This window comes from Lepidochelys olivacea, assembly GCF_965140295.1.
Source record: "Lepidochelys olivacea isolate rLepOli2 genome assembly, chromosome: 28".
Taxonomy (NCBI): Eukaryota; Metazoa; Chordata; order Testudines; family Cheloniidae; genus Lepidochelys; species Lepidochelys olivacea.
In genome coordinates this window covers 6,464,044-6,470,496 of record NC_140438.1, presented here as the reverse complement: position 1 = coordinate 6,470,496, position 6,453 = coordinate 6,464,044, and the positions used below count along the sequence as shown (strand labels likewise).

At 48.8% G+C, this 6,453-nt stretch overlaps 1 long non-coding RNA gene across 2 annotated transcripts; it reads left to right on the top strand.

Moving 5' to 3' along the window:
* Window positions 1–780: 780 nt before the first annotated feature.
* LOC311514146 lies at window positions 781–3,101 on the top strand. 2 transcript variants are annotated; one of them, XR_014709831.1, is made up of 3 exons: window positions 781–1,077; window positions 1,452–1,533; window positions 2,184–3,101. It is a non-coding gene; the product is annotated as an uncharacterized lncRNA (long non-coding RNA). The 2 variants fall into 2 exon arrangements; XR_014709832.1 differs by having other exon boundaries at window positions 783–1,077; window positions 2,869–3,101.
* The last annotated feature ends 3,352 nt before the right edge of the window (window positions 3,102–6,453 follow it).

Genomic DNA, 6,453 nt, shown 5'->3' with positions numbered 1-6,453 from the left:
GCGCGTCCCGCCCGCTGGGGCTCGAACCAACCGCCCCCCCGGCCCCGCCCCCGCCCCCGCGTCCAACCGTCCTCCTAGCCCCGCCCCCGGGTCCAACCGCCCCCCGGTCCAACTGTCCTCCTAGCCCCGCCCCCGGGTCCAACCGTCCTCCTAGCCCCGCCCCCGCGTCCAACCGCCCCCCGGCCCCGCCCCCGGGTCCAACCGCCCCCCCGGCCCCGCCCCGCGTCCAACCGTCCTCCTAGCCCCGCCCCCGCGTCCAACCGCCCCCCCGGCCCCGCCCCCGGGTCCAACCGTCCTCCTAGCCCCGCCCCCGGTCCAACCGTCCCCCCGGTCCCCGCCCCCGCGTCCAACCGTCCTCCTAGCCCCGCCCCCGTGTCCAACCGTCCCCCCGGCCCCGCCCCCGGGTCCAACCGCCCCCCCGGCCCCGCCCCCGGGACCAACCGCCCCCCCGGCCCCGCCCCCGGGTCCAACCGTCCTCCTAGCCCCGCCCCCGGTCCAACCGTCCCCCCGGTCCCCGCCCCCGGGTCCAACCGTCCTCCTAGCCCCGCCCCCGGGTCCAACCGTCCCCCCGGTCCCCGCCCCCGGGTCCAACCGTCCTCCTAGCCCCGCCCCCGGTCCAACCGTCCCCCCGGTCCCCGCCCCCGCGTCCAACCGTCCTCCTAGCCCCGCCCCCGCGTCCAACCGCCCCCCCGGCCCCGCCCCCGCCTCCAAGCGCCCCCCCGGCCCCGCCCCCGTGTCGAACCGCCCCCCGGCTCCGCCCCCAACCGTCCTCCTAGCCCCGCCTGGTTTTAAATGGGGCGGTGGCTGACCGCAGGTCTGACTGAGCTTGGTGGGAGGAGGATCCTCAATGGGACGCGTTTCGGAGCAGCGGCCCTGTTCGTCTGTCCTCGCAGAAAGGACAGGAGGACTCCTGGCCCCTGAGAGGCGAACCCATTTATTTGAGCATGAGCGTCGGTGAGCTGCAGCCCACTGCATGGGACGCGTGCCGTGGAAAATACAGGGGGGAGATTTATGTACACAGAGAACAGGAAACAATGGGTGTGACCCGACCCACTGTAAGGAGAGTGCTGGGGTGAGGTGAGCTATTACCAGCAGGAGAGCCGGGGGGGGGACCTTTTGAGGTGATAATCAAGGGGGGCCATTTCCACCATTGACAAGAAGGTGTGAGGAACAGTGGGGGGGGGGATAAACACGGGGAAATAGTTTTACTTTGTGTAATGACCCCTCCGCTCCCAGTCTCTATTCAAGCCTACGTTAATTGGATCCAGTTTCCAAATGAACTCCAATTCAGCAGTGTCTGGCTGGAGTCTGGATTTGAAGTCTTTTTGTTGTAATATTGTGACTTTTAGGTCAGAGATCGCGTGACCAGAGAGATTGAAGTGTTCTCCGACTGGTTTATGAAGGTTATAATTCTTGACATCTGATTTGTGTCCATTTATTCTTTTACGTAGAGACTGTCCAGTTTGACCGATGTACATGGCAGAGGGGCATTGCTGGCACATGATGGCATAGATCACACTGGTGGATGTGCAGGTGAACGAGCCTCTGATAGTGTGGCTGATGTGATTAGGCCCTATGACGGTGTCCCCTGAATAGATATGTGGATATAGGGAGATTAGAGAGGCTATAAAATAGAGAATTCAATAATTGGGGACTTCAAGTATCCCCATATTTACTGGGTACATGTCCCTCAGGACGGGATGCAGAGATGAAGTTTTTAGGAACCATTAATGGCTGCATAAGCTAGCCCTGGAACCTATAAGGGGAGAGGCAAGTCTTGATTTAGTCCTAAATGGCACACGGGATCGGGTCCAAGAGGGGAATGCAGCTGAACCACTTGGTAATAGAGACCATAATGTAATTAAATGGAATGTCCTTGTGAGGGAGGAGATACCAAAGAAGCCCACTGTGGTAGCATTTAACTTCAGAAAGAGGAACTACACCAAATTGAGAGAGCTGGTTACAGGGAAATTAAAATAAACACTCACAAAAGTTTCAGAGTAACAGCCATGTTAGCAAAAAGAGTAACAGCTGTATTCGCAAAAAGAAAAGGAGGACTTGTGGCACCTTAGAGACTAACCAATTTATTTTGAGCATAAGCTTTCGTGAGCTACAGCTCACTTCATCGGATGCATCTTATGGTACGCCTGCCTCAGCTCCTTTATCTTTGCTCTGCACTGCAGTGTGTCCTGATCATAACCATTTTCACACAAGCCTCGAGAAATCTGCCAGTAGATATCCCAATCCCTATGGCTCAAGAGCAGCTGGGACTGCACAGCCTCCTCTCCCCGTACACTGAGCAGATCCAACAGCTCCGCAGTGGTCCAGGGGGGACAGCGTTCACTGCAATAATCCGCCATGGTCACCTGGGAAGAAGTGATGAGACCTCTCCACACTGAGCAAACAGGAAACGAAAGTTCAAAAATTCCTGGGGCTTCTAAGAGGGAGGGACAGATGGTTGTTTACCTGGTTACAGGGCAGTGGAGTTCAAACCACTGACCAGAACGGTCAGGATGGGCATTGTGGGACACCTCCTGAAGGTCAATGAAAGCGATGAAATGAAGCGTGGTGTCTACACTTGCAGTTTGTCGACAAAAACGTAGAGGAAAAAGACATACATCTCTCTTGAAGGTGGATGTATTTTGTCGCCAAAACCGGGCATTTTCCCTGACAAAAGTCGCCTTGCAGTGTGTATGCACTCACTGGTTGGGTCGACGTAGAGCAGTTTTGGCGACAAAACTTGGGAGTGTAGGCAAGGCATAAGCAAACAATGCATAGACATGAGACTTGCCCACGTGACTCCAGACCCCATCTTGTTACTTGTAATTTTCTGCAAACTAGAACAATGGGTTTCCTTTCATTTGGCAGAAGCTATAGAAGACCCTGGAAACATCTCTATTTCGCCTCTTTCCTGCTCAAACCTCTGGACTATGAACTTATACTAATGGGAGTATTCTCACCAAGGGCCTGAGGACCTTCCAATGATTTGGAAGCAACCAGAGACTTGACTTAAGGCATCAGTTTATTCCATCACAGTTACAAGCCTAATCCAAGAATATTGCAATTATTTATGTATTTGATTTTTTTAACCAGGTCTAACTGTCATCTCTTTTTTTTTTTTTTTTTTTTTTTTTTTTACAAATAAACCTTTAGATTTGAGATACTAAAGCACTGGCAACAGCGTGATTATTGGGTTAGATCTGAGTTATATATTGACCTGGGGGTGTGGCTTGTCCTTTGGAATCCGAAAAACCCTTTGCTTGATGAAATTGGTTTTAAATAACCACTCATCATTAAGTTTAGTGTTTTTGGGTTTTGGTGCTACAAAGACTGGAATACCTATGGAAACTGCTTTTCTGAGTTCTTGTTAACCAGTGTGGCAAAACAGAAGTTTACATTTCTTGCTGGTCTGGTATATCTTATGGGAGAATAACCACCAGTTTTGGGGTGTGTCTGCCCTATTTCTGAGCAGTTCGTCCTGAATTTGGTATCCTCAGTTGTGACTGAGATCCAGTGACAAGCGGCTCTGCGCGCTGCCCCTCCCTGCAGTCACCGCCCCCGCAACTCCCATTGGCCACAGTTCCCGGCCAATGGGAGCTGTGGAGTGGGCGCTCTGGGCAGGAGCAGTGTGCCAAGACCCCCTGGCCATCCCTGCACCTAGGAGACAGAGGAGATTGAGGCCAATTCTGGGAGACTTCCAGCCACTATGGCAGGGTTGACAACCCTAGTTGTTACCCAGGCCCTAGAGGTTGTTACTCCTGAAGATATCTCCTAGCTAATCCTAACAGAGAGAAGTACTGTCTCTAGCAATGCAGATGTGGAGGAAATAGAAGCGTTTTTTGTTGTTGTTGTTGTTAAACACACTTTGTAATGCTTCCAATGTGTATAAAATGAAATGAGTGTTTTAATGTGGGACAGCTGCAGAAAGTTTATGCTTCTTGAATAAACCCCCCACATCTTGTACAGTATAGTGATTCTCATCCAGACGTATATTTAGTTTCTAATTTAGACCTGTTCCATCAGATTAAAGAAATAAACTGGGCATGTTTGGGGAGGCCATTCCTTGCCGGCACTTCTGAGATTTTGGATGGTTGGTAAAGGATTCTTCTCCAGAGAAATGTCAATTTGCCCCCATCATGACCAAGGATTTGGCAAGAACGCACGTAAAAACAGCAGGCACCCAGTAGTGGGTTTTCACTGCAGAGATGAAAGCTGTGGTGAGCTATGGTCCAAGTAAACCTGTGTTTAGAACACAACTCCCTAGTTCAGTGGCATTGATTAGAGTCCCAAAGATGCCATGGTTAGATTGAGAGCAATTGTCCTTTACCGTTTGAATCCAAAGTTTCACAAAGCAAAGTGAAGGCACCCTTTCTTTTTCTCAGGACATTCCTTCCTCATGGATCCCAATGTGTCTGTGTTGTTGGACAATAAGGACTTTCCTTCTGTGTAAGTGATGGTCACCCATTAGGGAATGAGTCTGTCAAGCTCCAAGGTCAGACTGCAGGATATATGAATGCTGAGTCCTGATTTTATGCTTTAGTCTCTTAGTTTTGGTCTTGTGTTTTATGTCTTTGCGTCACATCTCCAGCTACTTGGAAAGATTAAAAGTATGAAAATAGAGTAGAATTGGTTTTTCTCATGCTGCAAGCCTTCCCACACAGTGTGAGACCCCTTCCACCAACACTTATGGCAGAAAAGCCAGAGATCAATTGACTTCCAGAAAAGAAAGGCACCTGTATGGGTGTAAACCACACGCTTACAGAAGGGTTCACTTGGTGGAAATTGGTATTAAATGGAACGAAAGGAAGGTAACATTTTATAAGATTGCGTAATCTTTGATCATATTTAATTTCATTGTCCCTGATAACAATAACATAAAGTTCATTATTTGTTAATGAACAAGAGACTAATTATGTGATAACTTCCATCTTTCCAGTATATTTCTGATTATATTTCTCTTTTCATTAGTACTTCAGGAAATAGTAGCTAATCCTTAAAATCTTATTTGAGGTATTTTACCCCTTATTACTAAGGAATTCTGAAATAAAACCATACTCCAAAGGTTGCGGTGATGGAGTATGGGAGAGTAATCATGTGTATGAGAATACGTATCAGTATAGACTTTAATTATTTCCATTTCAAATGGAGTTTATTCTGACAAGTTTTAAAGTCAATTTCTGTTAAGAGGACAACTCCTCAAGGAGAGAGTTGTGCAACCTTTTACCCAGGTAGAGTGTAGGGGTTACCGAGTTCCCCTAGTTCTTCTTAGCAAAGGAAAGACATGACTTCTGTGATGAGATGTCCATATATGTTTATAAGAAAGATGATGGACGCATGAGGCCATTGCTAGGTTTTTTGTTTTGTTCTTTTTGTTAAAAACATCTGCAACCAGTTATTTTTATGGGTAGTCAGACCGCTTTCCTTTTGAAAAGGCCAGATATTAAAGCATAGCCATTGAACCATTAGGCCAGGCTGTGGAGACATCCTCAAAACTGGCCTAGTTTTCTTTCATTTTTATCTTTGGGGTCCACACATCTACACTGAATGTGGTTTTCATGAACAGATACTTTAAGAAAACTGCTGGATTAGGGAAGAATTTTCCAAAATGATGTTAATTCAAAGATTGGCTCATGTTGTCGGTATCCCAGGCATACTTCACCCTGATTTGCCCAGAGATCTCAGGGGACGCCCCATAAAGTGGAGTAAACTGGAATTGTCAACCATAAAGACCACGATACAGGCTGAACTCTTTCACCTTTCCAGTCAACAAGTTCTCTAAGAAAGATTGATCCCCTCTGGGGAAGGAAGTCATGTCATCAGTGACAGGCTCTGGCAGCCTTTTCCGTCTCCCTGTACTTGGGAAAACCCAGCAGTGGGGAGTGCTGGCCCAGCTGCCCAATCACTTGGTTTCTTGACTACAGCTGCTGCTCCTACTGTACGTGAGTACGAACACTCCGAGAGCTGGAGACCTCCAACCCCTCGTCATTTCAGCGTTCCTTGTCCCATTGTCTATCTTTCCTTTTATGGACTGGTAGATGTCCTGGCTTTCCTATCATAGTAGGGTGTGACTGGCTCAGTGTGTGCGCACCAGTGTTGTTCACCTGTGGAATGCACACAGGGAACGCACCAGAGAGACAACGTCTCCAAATCTAAATGCCCCTTAAACTCTGCTTGAATGTGTCCTCCCCATTCTGGGAAGTCTGAAGAAACTAAACTGTTAACTGTAAACTATTCAGTGATAAGCTGTTAAATTTCTGCTTATTAAAGCCCCAGTGAGGTCTCGATCTGGGTAGGAGGGGGAAGGAGAAGGGTTTAGTAATCATGAAATCTAAAGAGGAAGATTTAATTGGCTTTGGGGTTGTAGCTTAAACATGAACAATGTTTTGGTTTCAGTGTTGAAATATCCAACTGCCTTAGTGTGGATTGCACTGCCTGTGGGTGATGGGGTCCCCA